This window comes from Dama dama, chromosome 12 (genome assembly GCF_033118175.1).
Source record: "Dama dama isolate Ldn47 chromosome 12, ASM3311817v1, whole genome shotgun sequence".
In the NCBI taxonomy this organism is placed as follows: Eukaryota; Metazoa; Chordata; class Mammalia; order Artiodactyla; family Cervidae; genus Dama; species Dama dama.
Genome location: NC_083692.1, coordinates 95,735,166 through 95,753,008, shown reverse-complemented (window position 1 = coordinate 95,753,008; position 17,843 = coordinate 95,735,166). Strand labels below are relative to the sequence as shown.

General features: G+C 50.8%; 1 long non-coding RNA gene across 1 annotated transcript; it reads left to right on the top strand.

The window, feature by feature from the left end:
• The first annotated feature begins 2,444 nt into the window (after window positions 1-2,444).
• Window positions 2,445-7,797, top strand: LOC133067460 (uncharacterized). Its single transcript, XR_009695260.1, has 3 exons — window positions 2,445-2,926; window positions 6,476-6,615; window positions 7,481-7,797. It is a non-coding gene; the product is annotated as an uncharacterized LOC133067460 (long non-coding RNA).
• Window positions 7,798-17,843: the final 10,046 nt, after the last annotated feature.

Genomic DNA, 17,843 nt, shown 5'->3' with positions numbered 1-17,843 from the left:
TGCATCAGCAGCGAGGCTAATTAGCTCCACAGCTCCTGAATGATAATGGCTGCATTCTCAGAGGTGTCTGCCTGCCAGGAGCCCCCGCAGGCGTGCAAACATGCACGTGGACAGCCTTACTGGTCCCATTTTGGAGTTGAGGAAACCGAAGCTGAGCGTCTGCCCTCCCCCGCCCCGGGTGGGACCCATCACCATGCAGCAGCTTAGGGAATCAGATGGACATTCCTAGTATGGAGCCCACATCTGGCTGCTGTGAATTCCATGAAGAGGCCTGCTCGGCATCTCCTCTTCTGGGTCTTGCATGTGCTGACTTTTTGGGTCTGTGGGTAAAGAAGGCCTGATGCTCTAGAGGAAGGTATATGGGCTTTGGGCCAGAAGAGTTCTGCAGCGCGGTCTCTGCTGCTAGGACTCAGGGAATGATTTAGGGCTGGTCTCTGTGATGCGGCAGGCAGGGGGATTATTAGGGACTGCTCTGCAGATCGATGTCTTTGGAAGGGGGAGGACAGATACGGGACTGGGTCAGAGGGGATGCCCACCTACGACGCTGTCTCGATGGAAGCTCAGCTGCAGGGAGTTCTGAGGGCAGGATGGCACTTCAGGGAGTCCTGAGCTGTGGTGAACGGGCTGGGCCTTGGTGCCTGCATGCTGGTCCATCATGGCATGTAGGTCTGCCCAACCTGGGGAATGAAGTGGGGGGGCTGACAACCACCTGCCAGGGCGGTGAGTCCTCTGTCGGTTCAGGGAGACCTGGGTGGTGCCTGACAGAGCCATCTTCTGGGAGATGCACCTCTCTGGGAAATTGGGAGGGAGAGGCTAGTGGGTGAACGACTGCTCCCTCGCCGAGGCTGTGGTCTCAGGGCTGCAAGGCCACTCCTCAGCAGCCCCTTCACTATCCCTCCCTCTCGGGTTTCATCTCTACGGGGACGGAGACCCTGGTCACCACATCCTTTTCAGGCCAGGGTGGCTGCACTGGTCAGTCTCCTGTCCACATGGGCATGGAAGTGCCGAGGGGCGCCCAAGGGCACCGCCGAGGTGTCAGCGCATTCTTCCTTGTCCCCAAGGGTGACCTGTCTCTGACATCCAGGGACAGCTGCTCAGTCCAGAACGGTGACTGTTCTTGCTTGCCGGTGCCCTGACGCAGGAGCCTGAAGTGCCAAGGAGGCAACTGTAATGTATAGTTTAAGGGACTCTTGCTGTGTCCACTGGCACGAGTGTCCTTTCTTTGGAGACAAAGGTGTCAAACCCACAGAGCCCGGAGCTGAGGGATGGAGAGCAGAGACTCCCTAAGCGGGGAAGGGTCACTGGGGACGACGGGGGGAAGGCCACTTTGGCTTCCACCCATGCATCTTCCCCACTGGGGACACAGTGCAATACAAGGCGTCTGATTTAAAGTGGCCCTGCCAAAGCCTCATGGGGCCTTGTCTCTGAGCCGGCTTTCCACTGTGTCTCAGCTCCACCCCGTCACACTGCTCCATCTGGCTGCAGGTTTTGGGTGGTGGGCGGTGGTGTTACCGGTGGATCCTTCGGTTGCGGGCCAGCCCATTCCCACACTTTCTGGATTATAGCTCTTAAGGTGGGTTTTTCGGTCTGAGGTGATGTTATGGGGGGTCATGTGCCAGTGAATCAAATGCTTCATAAGCCCTTGGGTAGAGAACCATGGGCAGGAAAGGCAAGTCTCTGCTGAAACATGTCTCTACTCCTGGTCTTTCACGGGCGGCAGGGTCAGTCCTGTATAGTCATTTGCCACATACCGACCCAAACCAACCCAGAGGTTTGTCTTCCTCTCCGGCTAGGTGGCACAGAATCGTGATGTGGCTGTCTGTACGAGCTGGTGCTGGTGCAATGGTGGCGATGGCGGGGGCCTTTCTGCCTGCGGTGTAGCGTGCTGTGAACTCAAGTCCTGTTCGTGTTCCGCTCAAGATCCGCCCACCTTCTGAGGCGGTGGGTCTGACAGACCCGGCCCATGGCGGGCAGTCCCGGTGACAGGATTGCTCAGTGTCTTGTGACCGGGTGCTCTGTTTTCAGGAGCACACCACAACCTGTTTTTCAGAAGGTGTTTGATTCTTGGCTGTAAATGATCTCCTTGCTTAGAAATCCCCGAGACCGCGATAGTGATTCTCTCCTTAGAGTCTGCCACACTTCATGTGGCAGCCTCCCTATCACTGGAAAAGAAAGATAGCACTCAGTCATGTCCGACTCTTGTGACGCTATGGACTATAGCCCACCAGGCTCCTCTGTCCATGGGATTCTGCTGGCAAGAGTACTGGAGTGGGCTGCCATTTCCTTCTCCAGGGGATCTTCCCGACCCAGGGATGGAACCCAGGTTCCAGCATTGCAGGCAGATTCTTTATCAACTGAGCCATGCAGAAAGTGTATCCTGTCACTACCTGATTCTGTACATGTCACTGTCCTTTATGTCTGACCCCACAGGGTCTACGGGGTCACACAGCCCAAGCCACAAGGCTAACAGTAGCAGCAGCTGGAACCTTCTGTGGAGCCCTTCCTTGCTCTGGGCTCTGGTGGTCCTTCATGTCACCTGGCCTGGGGAGTTGGAGCAGGATTCCCAGCTAATGGAATATGTTGCCTCCAGACTCATCAGTCAGGTGCTGTGTTTTCTTCTTCATGATGGGAAGTGAAAGATGAAATAATTTGCCTTTACTATGGAGACATGCTCCAGTATTTAGCAGACCACTGGATTCTCAGAAATTTTACTGATGCAGTGGGCCCCTGGGTCTATCAGTTTTCTCTCTCGCCCTCTGGCCTCCAGCACGCTTCTGCCCCTTGTTCCTCGGTCTTCTCAGCAGAATGTGGGCGGAGTACTGGATCAACGCGACGCTTGGCAGCAGGCCGAATGGTGCTCGTCTCCTTGGACCACCAAGGCAGCACCCTGGTGAGAGTGGTGGATGCATACTGTCATCTGTTCCTTGTGAGTGTGGACTCTTTTTGATTCTCTTTCTTGACTGGGATGGTTTATTGTCGAGTTGCTAAGCTGTGTCCAACTCTTTGTGACCCCATGGACTGTAGCTCACCAGGCTCCTCTGCCCATGAGATTCTCCAGGCAAGAGTACAGGCGTGGGTTGTCCTTTCCTTCTCCAGGGGATCTTCCCGACCCAGGGATGGAACTCATGTTTCCTGAGTCTCCTGCATTATTAGCAGGCAGATTCTTTACCACTGAGCCCCCAGGGAAGCCTGAGGAAAACACATTCATCAAATGAATGGCTTCATAACGTGTTCCAGAGTTCACGGTAACCTCTGTAGCGGCCGGGTCATACCTGGTAAGGCACGTGCTAGAAGGCTGCCACTTTTCACACTTCTGGTCGTCTGCAGTTTCAATGGGGGCCAAACCCAGGAGTTCAGTGGAGCAAAGAATTACCATCCTGCACCCTTTGGATCTTTAGAAACAGCACTAATCTTTGTCATCCCTTGGGGATGTAACACTGTTTTTGATTTACTGTTTCAGCCAGAAGCGGCAGTTTCAAAGCCTCCATCCATCCTTCCCATCATGACAGCTCTAACCTCATAGGATTAGGAGGAATGTGTGTGTGTTTGCCACTCAGCCATGTCTGAATCTACGGGACCCCATGGACAGTAACCCATCAGAGTTCTCTGTGCATGGGATTCTCCAGGCAAGAGTACTGGAGTGGGTTGCCATGCCCTCCTCCAGGGGATCTTCCTGACCCAGGGATCGAACCCAGGTGTCCTGCATTGAAGGCAGACTCTTTACCGTCTGAGCCACAAGGGAAGCCTTAAGGAGGAGTACATGCCAGTTACTAAGTATATCAGTTCTGATTATCCATTTGGAGACCATTGGGTGGGGTGCAGCTGGAACCACTGTGAGATGGTTCTGGGCTAGAACTCCATTTATCAATCCCCTCATCTTAGCAGGGACCATGAGGATGCTTAGTTTTAAGTACCAGTGTGAGTTTCAGTTCTGTGTCCAGCTCTTCTAGAATTTCTTGGCTAACCCCTTTCCACAGCCTTCAGTTATCTGAGTAACTCTGGGGGAGGACTGGGGTCCTTCTTCCTTTTAGCTAATGAGTTCCAGGTCCAAAACCTGCTCAAGTATGAAACTGGGGAAGGGATTATTATTCTATATTGGGGTGCCTATTGTCAGCCTCCTGACTGCCCATCCCTGCTTTCTTTTGATTGTGCAGATGGGGTCGTACCCTTATTAGCTGCGCCCATCTATGTTACCCTCGGGATGCTGCGTTCCAGTAACTCCATCACTGTTTGCAGGTCTTCCTGTTTGCCCCTGTTTGCCCCTCCACCTTACCACGCATCACAAGATTGCATCTTTCTGCCTTTGGATGGCTTCTGTTTTTTTTTTTTTTTTTGGTTCATATCTTCCCCATTGCTGTGAACGAGTCCAGCATCTCCTATCTCCAGCACCAGCCTACAGGGAAGAGCCATCACTGAACTTCCAAGTGACGGGGGCTGGGACAGACTGCTCACCTGCACACTCCTGACAGCCTGGCTGAGTGGGGTGTCCTCTGGGTACTGGGTGTAACACCGGCCTCTGGAGGTGGGGTGGGGTTTCCAGCCTTACAGAGTACATCTCCCCTGGCATGCCCACCTCTCTGAGCCTTTCCATCCCCTCTTCCCCCATGTGCCATGCTGCTTCTCACTTCATGTGGGCCATCACAGTAATGAGTGTGCATCGTCTCTTGGGGTACTTGTCAGAGTATTAAATTCTGCATCCTGGAAGAATGCTCCCAAATTGATAAGCTTGCCTTGTGACTCAGCTGGTAAAGAATCTGCCAGCAATGCAGGAGACCTGGGTTCGATCCCTTGGTTGGGAAGATCCCCTGGTGAAGGGAAAGGCTACCTCCTCCAGTATTCTGGCCTGGAGAATTCTATGGACTACAGTCCATGGGATCGCAAAGTGTTGGACCCAACTGAGTGACTTTTACTTACACTTTACTTTCACCCTTGATCCAACTTTATGATCTGGGGCTCTTGACCAAATACCCTCTGTCCAAGCCTAGTCCCACATTGACTGTACTGCTGCTCCTTTGTGGTATAACCCCCATCTTTCCACATCAAGACCAACATGCACACAGCTAGTTTCTGTTGTGACTTAAGCCTAGTTGTTGGCCCAATGGCAACAGGAGAAGTGGGGCAGATCCTGTGTCTGCAAGGGCTCTGCAGTCTTCCAGTGAAGAGGCAGCGCTAGCCCCCAGCAGGAAGGGGCGGGTCCTCTGCAGGCTTAGATGGCTCAGGAGAACCTGGAGAGTCAATCCAGAGGTCTCCATCCCGGTCTCCAGGGCTCCACTCTTTCCTAGCTGGGGCTTTGACTGTGGCAGAGTGGACCTGCCTTGGCTGGAGTCAAGCCTTCTTTGGAGCCTGGGAGGAGTTTTCGTTTCTCTGCCCTGCCAATGGAGGGAGATGACAGCTTCTCTAAATGCCAACAGCAGGCTTTCCCATTTAGCTTTTAACTGCTGACTAACCACACTCTACCCTCTGTTATGTTTTTCCAGATCAGCTGGGTTTAACAATAGCCTCCCAGTTCAGTTGTCCTGCCAGTTACTATTTCCACCATATTTCTCAAATGTGTCACACCAGTTACTGAATTCTCTTTTCCAGGCTGCCATCCTAATTTATCACCTATGCCGGGGGCTATCTGTCGGGGGGTGGGGGGCAGGAATTGCCAGCTGGGTAGCAGGTATTTCAGCTCCAAGCTCTCATCCCAGTGTCTGCTTTCCTGACCCACTTTCGGTACCAGCTGTATGTAACAGGTTGGGCTCTCAAAAAGCAGATTCTGTGACAGAATTCTGTTTGTAGGATATTTATTAAGAATTATTCTTAGAATCAACACCTGTGGAAGGAAAGGGAAAGAAGCAGGATGGGGTAGAGAGGGAAGTTTGCGTTGCCCTGCTCTACCAGCCGAAGCCTCAGCTGACCCTGGGGTGAGTTCTGTAGGTGGCATATCCTTAGTACGTTAAGAGCTGTCCCGAGTTGGGGCAAATGGGCCTGGCCTTTATACCACCATTTTGATCAGTCACAGGATGTATGAAGTCCTGGGAACAGGAAGTCACCTTAGGTAAGAAGGCCCTCTTCTTGTGAGGCGATCCCTGAAGGTGCTGATAGCTGAGGACTGTCTGATGGAGGCACTTTTCTGCAGTTGGGATAAAAAGTTCTTTATTCTTGAAGGGGTACCTGAGTGGTGTATCACAGTATCCATGCAAGGAGTGTACTTATTTATAAAAGAAAGATGAAAAAGTTCTTAGCTGGTGTTGGCTAATCAATAAGGACTCCATAAACTACTGTATAATTGATAGGTAGTTATTTGAGGATATTTACAAGTGATAGAATTTCAACTCAAAATAATTTAAGTAATACAAGAAATGTACTGTTCACATAATTAAGAAGATGGCATGGACTTCAGGAATGGATGGGTCTAGGAGCTCAAAAGATGTCATCAGGATGGGTCTTACTCTCTCACCACGCTCACATACCTGTCTCTCCATCTCTTAAGTCCCGATTTCCTCTGCATTAGCTTGAGTCTGAGGCAGTCTGGCCTTGTGGACTGAAAGATGGCCGCCAACAGCTCCAGGCCCATGTCCTGCTGGTTCAGCAACAGAGGGAGCCACCCCTCACCCCTCATCCCATCCAGAAGTAAGTAGTTCTTGGGTAAATCTCAGAAGTGACACTCATTGGCCAGGCCTGAGTCACGTGCCCATCCCTAGAGCTGGCGGTGGCGTGGGGGATGAGATTAGCCCCTCGTGATGGGAAGTTGGGGAGAAGAGGTTTCCCAAAGGAAAACTGAGAAACTCTGAGCAAAATAAAAGGGAGATGCTAGTTAAAAAACAAAAACAAACACCCCAAAGACAAGTATCCATGCCCTTTCCATCTGGGAAGACCTATTTCATTCCATCTAGAGGATGAAGGGCATCAGACTGGTCTTGTCTATTTGGGGGCATGTGCTGCTTTCAAGGGTGTGTCTCACATGTCTACATGGGAAGTGTCTATGCGGCTTCCTGGCCCACTAGACCTGGCTCTGGGGAACGTCAGGCTGCGTCCTGGGACGGGGGCTAAAGGCAGGTGGATTGAGAGGCCACCTCCCACTCCAGTCTGTCCTTAAATCACTCCTTCTGCAGTCTTGCACCCACTCAGTACGCATTCTTCAGCCTCTGCTTTTCCTAGCCCCAGTGCTGAGCCCTGGAGGTGGCAGCTAATGGCCCTTCTCCAGTGAGAGGCCGGGGGTGGCTGAGGGCCTGGCCACGTTGTGTTCATGGGACAAGGCAGCTCAGAGCTCATGGTCGAGGAGAGTCAGGTCCAGAAGCCCCTCGCCTATCTGACCCTTGGGTGTGCTCTCTTTGGCTGGGCAGTATTTCAAAGCATTTATTTACATTGGTGGTGGTTTAGTTGCTCAGTCGTGTCCGACTCTTGTGACCCCATGGACTCTAGCCTGCCGGGCTCCTCTGTCCATGGGATTTTCCCAGGCAAGAATACTAGAGTTCATTGCTATTTCCTTCTCCAGGGAATCTTCCCAACCCAGGAATTGAACCGAGGTCTCCTGCATCGCAGGCAGATTTTTTACCGACTGAGCTACAAGGGAAGTCCTTTCATCAAACCTACTGTGAGACTGACTGAAGGTGTGCCTCCATTTAATGTACCATTAAGGAAGAAAAGCTCACAAACCCTGACATGCCATCAGTTGCAAGATGAACCCCAAATTCAGTGATTTTCACATGTGAAAACATGTGCTATATTGATGAAATACAGTCATTCCCAACATTTAAAAATGGGGCTAGTTCACATTAAAATCCTGTATTCTGTTTTCTTCTGAACTGCAAACTCTGGCAATGCCGGACCCACATCTTTGCGTGGCAACAGTCAGCTGGATATAAGTGGGGCTTTCTTCTGTTATTTAACATTTTTTATTTGTTTTATTTTAAATAGATAATACATTCTTAGAGTTTGGAAATCAAAACAGTACAAAACAGAATAAAAAGAAAAGTCTAAACTCCCACACTTGTTGCCATCCAGTCTGTTCTCAACCCCTCACCACAAATAAAACCTTGTATTAAATTCTTGTGTATCCTCCCAGTTTTGGTTAAGGGAAACATAGATATTCCTTTGACTTTCATTTATAATGGTGGTGGTTTTAGCTGCTAAGTCGTGTCTGACTCTTGTGATGCCATGGACTGTAGCCCGCCAGGCTCCTCTGTCCGTGGGGTTCTCCAGGCAAGAATACTGGAGTGGGTTGCTATTTCCTTCCCAGGGGATCTTCCCGACCCAGGAATCGAACCTGGGTCTCCTGCACTGCAGGCAGATGATTTACTGACTGAGCTATTAATGATGTATCTAGCAGATATTTCCAAATCTGTAGAGAGTCTCTGGCCACCCAGGGAGGTTGGTTCTCCTTTAACTGAAGTCTCCTTGCCACCCACTTTCTTCTTTACATACCCTTCGGGTCCCTGAGGCAATGATCCTGTGCAGGGACCTTGTTGGTGCCCCCTTGTGCTCCAGGGCACAAGGTCTTTCTGCGTCCCCCATTTCCTTGATTATAGGAAGCAGCTTTCATTTAGCCTCCATGACCTTCCCTGAGTTCCAATTGGCAGATTCAAGCAGTTGTTAACCAGAGAAGGGAGGGGATGGGAGACCAGGGAGAAACAAGCAGTCAAGAGCAGCCTTGGGGCAAGGTTCTGTTTCCCCATCAACAGATACACACAACAATATCTCAGAGCCATTCTGCAGATATTCAAACCCCCTCCAGGTGGGAAGGTTAATGATTAATCATGTGCTGCCCACGCGCATGCAGACCCCAGACCAGCTAGACCTGAAAGTTAATGATGCTGACTCCCACTTCCCTCACCACCAACCCATCAGAAGAATGTCCACAAGCTGATCACACCTTCTTTGGACAATTACTATAAAACTTCTCACTGTCTTCTGCAAGTTGGGGCATATGGTTTTGAGGGTGTTAGCCTGCTGTGGCCCTCTTTGCCTGGCAAAAATAAAGCTCTGCTTTTCTACTTCACCCAAATTCTGTCTCTGAGATTTTATTTGGCACTCATGTACGGAGGAGCTGAGCTCTCGACATCGGCATTAGCTGCACCCTCCTCGTGCAATCCTGGGGACACTTGGTGAATGTCAGGGCGATGCAGGTGGGGAGAAAGATGGCTAGATAAATAGGAAGGAGTGTTTATGAGTCTTTCTTGGTGGTCAGCCTGTGTGTGGATGCTTCCGACTGGTGGTAAAGCTCTCTGGTGAGTGGATGAGGATACAGGGCTGCCAAGGTCAAGGAGTTCAGAATCTTGTTGGGGGTGGGGAGGGGAGAATAACATGAAACAAAATGGACCATGATACCACCAGACAGGAAGGTATGATCCTGGGTAAGTTAATTAAACTCTTTGAGTTTCTGATGCCTTATTTGCAAAATAGGGATATTTTAGCTCCCATCTTTTAGGGTTATTGTGTACTTCAATGCAATAGCACAATGCCTGACATATAGTAAGCACTCAATATGTATTATCTCTGTAGGGGCAGGGTTGGAAGGAATAATAAGACTACTTGGAGGTGACAGTGAGTGGGGTTTTGAAGGCTAAGTAAGAGTTCACAAGATGGAGAAGTGGAAGTAGTACATTCTAACCAAGGAAATAGTATGGGGTCTTCTAACTTGCCTTCAGGTGTTAACTCCATTTCAAAAAGAATGTAACTGCATCTCATATAAAAGATGTAGCCTGCCTGAGGTTAAGCATACAGGGATGCAGAACTGGGGCCCATAACCAGTTCTATCTGACCCCGAGCTTGACGGTCAATGCTCACTTCAGCACTTGGGAGTGCTGTCACTCCCAAGATTCATTCACGTGGCAACTCAGAGTTTGTAAGTTTGGTTGCTGTGGGATGTGGGCAACTTTGCTTTTTGAAGGAGGGGAGATTGCCTGGTGCTCAAGAGCTCAAATCACTGTCTCTCACTATAGCTTAGCTCTGCGCTCCTCTGTGTAAGCTGCCTTCACAAATGAGTTTTCCACATAAAGAGTTAAAATGACTGTGGGAAGCTCAAAGCTCTTACTGGGCCAACTCAGCCACTGCACAGGAGAGATGGAGCCTCTTTCCTGGTGGTTTCAGGTAAAGTCCCAGGTAGGGTTCTCTCTGGGTCACAGGCCATTGCCAAGTCAATCACTATGCCTAGGAGCGTGGGACCCTCTCATTGGGCACACCTGGGTCATGTGACCATCCCTGACCCAATCAATTGGATAAAAGAATGTGGCCTTCTCACAGGTCGGACGTGGTCACATGGCTACTCCTGACCAATCAAATGGCTACAGGGCGTGACCTTCTCACAGGCCAGACCTGGGTCACGTGACCACACCTAAAGCCTGGGCCTCCTGCACTACAGGAGCTGAGAGTGTGGGAGAAGTGGTTCTCCAAGGTAATATTGGGGTCCCACATCTAGAAGAGGAGATGACATGCAAACAGACTAAATGGGCATTCCTCACAGGACCCCAGAGGAGCCCACAGAAGTGCTTTGTGGAGACAGACCTGTCCACGGGTCTCCTTAGACCCAGGCTGAGGGAAATCAGGAAAGCCCTCTTTCAGTCCTTTAGGGGAGGTAATCGGGGCCCCAGACAGCAGCACACTTGGGAGCACCACAGCCCTTGCTAGTGACTGGCATGGTCGCAGGCAGCCGGGTGGGTGGGGAGGTAGCGTCCTGTTTCCTCCCCACACTGTGGATTACAGCTTGGAGTAAGGAGGTTTAAGGGACTTCCCAGGCGGTGCAGTGGTAAAGAGCCTGCCTGCCAGTGCAGGAGACGTGAAAGATGCGGGTTCAGTCCCTGGGTTGGGAAGATCCTCTGGAGGAGGGCATGGTAACCCACTCCCGTATTCTTGCCCGGAGAATCCTGTAGACGGAGAAGCCTGGAGGGATACGGTCCAAAGGGTTGCCAAGAGTAGAAAACGATTGAAGCGACTATGCACTCACGCACGAAGGAGGTTTAATGGAAAGATCTGAGCTGCTGTGATCCGTGGGCCCAACTATGGAATCCGTCTGACAAATCACTCCAGGGATTCGCGGTGATTAAGCAAGAGGAGGAAAAGGGTTTTCCAAATTAGTACCAACCCCTGGAGGGACAGAAACCGGCCTAGGGGAAGCCAGAGAGGGGAGGCCAGTCCCGCAGCATCCACTCACCCTTTGTACAGAGAAACCTGAGTTTCCAGGGCAACAGCCACATCCTGATTGGACACCTCACCTTGCCAGGGAGTGCAATTTGAAACATTCTGGCATAAAATTTATTGCGAACATTCTGTGCCCCAGGCCTTGTGTCAAGTGCTTTACATACATGACCTCCTTTTATCCGTTCTGCGTGAAGGGGTATCATTGTCTCCTGTTTTAAGTAGGAGAGATGCAAGGCTCCAAGAAGTTAGGTTCCAAGGTCACACATTGTGAGGCAGAGACATTCATTTAATATCCAAACCCTGGTTCTTCCAAACCAGGACCCCTTTGATGCTGGGGGCTGGAGACCCATGTGCAGCCTGGTGCCCTTAGAAGTGTGGCGGCTGGGTGTGCTGGCTATTTCCTGCAGCCACTCAGCAGACATTCTGAGAACACTCAGATGTAAGACCCAAGAAGAGACATTCTGGCCCCAGGGTCCCCCACCCCAGACAAGTGCCTCCTTTTGTGGCCTCTCCTGGAGCCTGGAGCTCCCTTTGTCATCTAAAGCCTGGCAAGTTAGGGCCCAGATGGAGGCCCCCAGGCCTGAGCACTTCAAAGGGGAGAGTGGGAGGTTTGATAGGAGGGGTGGGAGTAGGCGGGGAGGGGCAGGGCTCAGAGCCCCAAGGCCTGCAGGAGGTGGAAGGCGGCTTCATTAGTCTGTCCCCAGGAGACCTGGCAGCCAGTTATTAAATGCTCCCTAGGATGGTGAGCTTGGCAGAGGAAGGAAGAAAGCAACTGTGGAAGTTGTGGGAGGTTGTCTGCCTCTGTCCAGACCAGCGAATCCCTTCTTCTCACTATATGAGGGGACAGTTGAGACTGGGGTTCTCCAGGCTCTAAACCTGTCACCATGGTACCAGCACTTCCTTGGCAGTAGGGATGGTGTCCTAAGCATCCTCGGATGCAGTCAGGGAGGAGGATTGACCCCAGAGCCATCCCTAGGCCTCTCCAAGACGCACTGCCATTCTGGAGTCTCCTTGGCTGCCATGATGGCTAGGCAGGGAGCTGTGGGGTCCAGCAGACCCTCAGTCCTTGTCTGGTCTGTCTCTGAGTATCCTGACAATTCTCTTTGTAGTCTTGAAGTGTCTTCCTGCTCCCATTTTAGAGAAATCTGTTAAGTGACTGCATTGCCTGGCCTCTCCTCTTCTTTCCTGACATTCTGTAGGGCCATCGGCTTCCAGGGCCTTGAAACTCACCTGTGCTGACTCACATTCCTCCCCCGGGCTCAGACTCATTGCCGAACAGTTGCCTCCTGGACATCTCCTGGGGCTGCTTCCAGGTTCCATTGACTTTACCTCTTCTCATTTCTCCTTCAAGTCTGTTCCGCCTCCATGGCGCCACCATCTCTGAGAAGGGCTCCCACTGGAGCAGAGCAGGAAGTGCAGTTATTCCCAGCTCCCTCCCTTCCTGGGTGCACCGTAGGCAAGGCACACCGAGCCTGTTCCATTCTTCATCAGCTCTTCAGTGCCTCCTTCTCTGCACCCTTCTCCATGGATGTGCCCTAGGGCATCTACCCTTCCTTCTTTCCTGGAGTCTGCATGTGGGTCTCTGAACCTCTGCGTGACCCTGCTTGCTCCCTGTTCATATCTCTCTCCTGCTTAAAATTCTCCATGGCTCCCCACAGCTGTGAGCTTCCCTGGTGGTTCAACAGGTAAAGAAACCGCCTGCAATGCAGGAGACACAGGCGACACGGGTTCGATCCACGGGGTTGGGAAGATCCCCTTGGAGGAGGACATGGCAACCCATGCTAATCTTCTTTCCTGGAGAAACCCACAGACTGAGAAGACTGGCGGGCTACAGCCAGAGTGTCACAAAGAGTCGGACACGAGTGAGTGATGGGCTTCCCCTGTAGCTCAGTTGGTAAAGAATCTGCCTGCAATGCAGGAGACCAGGTACGGACTACACATGCGTGCATGCCCCGCACCTGTGGATGCCGCTTGTATTCATCCTGGCATTCTGGGCTCTGCGTGGCCCAGCCCCTGCTGGAGCCTCTGCTCCCACCCTCTGCATGCTCCACGGCCCACAGTGCGCCTTGTTTCTTGACACTGAGTCTTTGTTTCTGCTGTCCCATCTCCCAAGAACAACTTTCCCTGCTTTTGGTTGTGATCTCAGCTTTTGACTCCTCCAGGAAATGCTCCCTGAATATGTCCCTTCTCCCCACCTTTGGTAGGTTTAGGTGCATCTCCTGTGGGCTCTCATAGCATCCCATATGCTTCTGCATCATAGTACTTAGCACTGTCCATCCAAATTGACTACAGATCCTGTCATCTGCACTAAGCTGGCTGTGGGAGCCTAGAAGGCCTGGGTCAGGTGTCTGGTTGGTGTTCCCAGGATCCAGCTTAGGCATATGGTAAATGCTCGACCAGAACTGCAGAAAGAAATGAGATGTTGACCAATCTCTCTAATGTAACATCAGGGTCCTTTAATGTGCATATTACTTAGTAGTCATGTATGGATCTGAAAATTGGACCTTAAAGAAGGCTGAGCGCCAAAGAATTGATGCTTTTGAACGGTGCTGTTGGAGAAGACTCTTGAGAGTCCCTTGGACTGCAAGGCAATCAAACCAGTCAATCCTAAAGGAAATCAATCCTGAATATTCATTTGAAGGACTGATGCTGAAGCTGAAGCTCCAATACTTTGGTCACCTGATGCAAAGAACTGACTTGTTGGAAAAGACCCTGATGCTGGGAAAGATTGAAGGCAGGAGGGGAAGTGGACGATAGAGGATGAGATGGCTGGATGGCATCACCGACTGGATGGACATGAGTTTGAGCAGGCTCCAGGAAATGGTGAAGGACAGGGAAGCCTGGCATGCTGCAGTCCATGAAGTTGCAAAGAGTCAGACACAACTGAGCAACTGAACAACAGTATCACTATTATGACAAATCACCCCAAATTTAGTGGTTTAAACAGCACATTCATTTTTCTACAGTTCTGGAGATCAGAGATCCAGTGGGACTCAATCTCACTGGACCAGCCTCAAACAGTGGAAAGGGTTAGGTTCCTATTGGAGGTTCTAGGGGAGAATCCATTTCCTTGCTTTTTCCAGCTTATGCGACCTTTTCCACTTTCCTTGGCTTGTGGGCACTTTCCTCACTTTCAAGGTCTGGAATGTTGGCTTGAGTCTTTTTCATGTTGCCATTTCTCTGGTTCTCCCTTCTGGCTTCCTCTTCTTTAAGGACCCTGGTGATTACACTGAGCCCAACTGTTATTCAGTTCAGTTCAGTTCAGTCATTCAGTCATGTCCGACTCTTTGTGACCCCATGGACTGCAGCATGCCAGGCCTCCCTGTCCATCACCAATTCCCAGAGTTTCCAGGATTACCTCCCATTTTCAGGTCAGATGATTAGCAACCTTAAATTCATCTGCAGGATTAATTCCTCTTTGCTGTGTATAGTAACAGCTTATTCACAGGTCCCACAGATTAGGATGTGCACATCTTTGCAGGGGAGTCCTGTTCTGCCCATCACAATGTGGAAGAACAGGGAAGTAGCACTGTGTGAATTTAGGGACCAGACTCTGTGAAACTCTAAGAGCTGGGGAGACCAAGAGCAGAAGGGGTGGGGTGGGGTCAGAATGTAGGTGATTTGATGCAGGTGGGAGAGTTTCTGGGAGAGCTGGAAAGGGATTCCTGTCTGTAGTGGCCAGATCTTCAGGTAAGAGAAACCCACTTCAAACTGGCTTTAAGCGCAAGGCGAATTTATTGACTCACGAAGCTAAAAAAGAACAACAGGTGAGAGTTCCTCTCAGTATGGCTTGGTTGGGGCCAGAGGATGTCCCTGCAACCCCATTTCTCTTCATCTCCCAAATAAGCTCTCCATCCCAGGTTGGCTTAGCCCTTAATCCACATGAAATAACAACATGGCAGCAGCCATTCCTGCCCCATAGCTCAAGGTCCCAGAGCAGCTGCTGCGTCTCTGCTTTGCCTCCCCTGGCTCCTGAGTCTTGCCCACAACTGATCACAGGGCCATGGGAATACTTGGTGTTGGGTGGATTGGATTTGACCCAATCCTGGGTAGAGAACAGGCGAAGGGTGGGTTCTCAAAGGAAATTCTGGGAGCTATTTTACCAGACGGGCAGTGCTCCCTACGTTCTTAGGACAGAGGGTAGCAGAGAGAGCACTGAACTAAGAGGAGACCTGGATCCCCATTCTGCTTCTGCTGTGGGCTTGATGTGTGACCTTGAGCAAGTTACTTCTTAACTTCTCTGGGCCTGGCTGTAAAATGAGGGGGAGAGGTGGGATGCTTTCCAAGGGACCTTCCAGCATCAACAACCCTACCACTTGGGGGCATTTCCCATCTGTTTAGTCCATCTGTTTTCTTATGCCTCTAGATGCTAGTAGTAAGAATTCTTAGAAAACCCAGTAGTTTCTCTGTGGGGGAAGTTTTGAGAATAGGGCTAAGTTTGGGATCTGCAGTAGGGCCAGAGATACTTAATCTTCCAGACAAAGTGCTGGATTCATGTGAGAACTGGGGGCCTGAGCAGATGGTCAGGGACTACCAGGACTTAGGGCTTGTCTGCCACTGGGGCTCAGCCTCACCCTGTGCCTGGTGTCAGGGTTAGAGTGTGACCAGGTGGGGTGTCTTTGTGAGAGTTGGGTTCATATATGGCTGAAGTGGAGACTCAGCCTGGGTCTGGTCAGCAGTAGGGGGCAGCTGCTATAAGCTGGTGTGTGGGTGACCCAGGTGTCATATAAAGGAGGCTCTAGCCACAGGTGACTTTTTAGGCATTTATTCTCATCTAGCATATTATGTCTTTTCCTTATAATTTTGTATCTCATCTGCCTCTGATCAGAATGTCAACTCCATGAGCTCGGGCACTGACTTTGTTCTTTGTGGACTCTCCAGCTCCTAGAATAGTGCCTGGCACGTTGTCCATGTTCAGTAAACAACTGTCGAGTGACTAAATGAGTGTGGAGGGACATGCATCTAGGTGAAGCTACTGCTGTGTGCACCAGACGAGCAGTTCTCCAACTCTGCTGCCCATGAGAACCTCCAGGAGAACTGATGAGACCCCCAGTGCCCAGGGGGCACCCCTTACCAACTGGATCAGAATATCTGGAGGCCAGGCATCAGTATTTTTTAAGGATCCCCAGGTCGTTGCACTTTCTGCAAAATTTGCCAACTGCTCACTACATTAGACCACATGAAGTGTGGGTGTGTGTGTGCCAGGGCTGGGGCAGGGGTGCCCATGCCACCTTGTGGGGACATGCGAAGCAGGCCACACATGGGCAGGAGAAGGGGGACCAGCGACGAACAGCAGTGAGCTCGGGTTCTGGGTGGCAGGATGGAGACTTTTGTCCTAAATCTCTATCACTGTCTCCGCACACCTGCCACGGAGGTGATTACTTTGCTATCACAGAATAGATTTTGGCTGTGAGTCAAGAAGAGCTCTCGCTTCCCAGCTAAATGATGGCAAATCAATTTGAGGTCTTTGCTGGAGCTTCTGATTAGGGCTGGCAGCCAGGAGCCTCAGGCTGTCAGAGTCACCGTAGGGCTCAGCTAGGCCTTTGGGAGGAGGTGACAGGCAGGGCCCAGGGGTCAGCCTTGGGGTCAAAGAGCCCCAATTTTCTCTTGCTGGGCAGGGGAAGCCTAGATGGGGCCACTGTCCGGATTTGGGAGTGCAATCTCCATTTATTTAAAGTAATAATACTGAAAGTATTAGTCATCATTTATTGAGAACTTGCTATGTGCCAGGTATTTTAAGACACTTGTTGCAATTGCTGGCCAGTGCAGATACTATTATCGTTTTGTATGGAGGCTCTGAGGGGTAAAATAACTTGCTCAAGGTCAAATGGCTTCAACATTACAAGCTGGGTTTGGGGCCAGAACTGATGGGAAAAATCCAAATGTTTGCTCACAGTGATTTACCATGTGTTGGTGTGTGTGTCTGAATTCTCAGCTCTTATGACTATGTCATTCAGATTGGAAAGTCAGTGCCTAGCCCAGCATTTGGCCATGAGGAGGCATGTGGGAAGAGATTGCCATGTGGATAGATGAATAAAGGAATGTTTGTTGACTAGAGTCTAAAGGTGGGCTGAAGTAGCCTGCCTCCAGGATGCCTCCCAACCTCCAATGCCCTTTCCTCCTGGTGCAATCCTGTGCAGTATCCTCCCACATTGAATCAGAGCTAGTTTATGTGACAAACAGAATATTGCAGAAGTGATGGTGGTGACTTCTGAACCTAGGTCATGGAAGATGTTGCAGCTTCTACCTTGCTCTCATGGATTACTCACTCCAGGGGAGGCTGGCTGCCATATTGTGAGGACATTCAAGAAGCCCTCAGGAGAGGCCCTCCTGACAAGGTAGCCTGCCAGCAGCCAGCACCAGCTTGCCAGCAGTGTGTCTGAGCCATCTTGGCAGGGGATCCCCCAGCCCCAGTCAAGCCTTCGGATGAGACTGCAGCCCCAGCTTCACTAGAGATCTCAGTCCAGGACCACCAAGTCAAGTCACTCCAGAATTCTTGACCCATAGCAACTGTAAGAGAAAAGAGATGTTCATTGCTTGAAGCCACTAAGTTTTGCAGTAATTTGCTATGCAGTGACAGATAACTAATACATATTCCTAAGTCTCTTTTGAGCTGAAGAGAGCTTATTGGAAAAGACAGTTACTCCCTTCTGCCTTCCTTCTCACTTGTGACCCTTGTCTCCCAGCTTGTCTTGTGTTACAGTGAAAAGACATGAAATGCA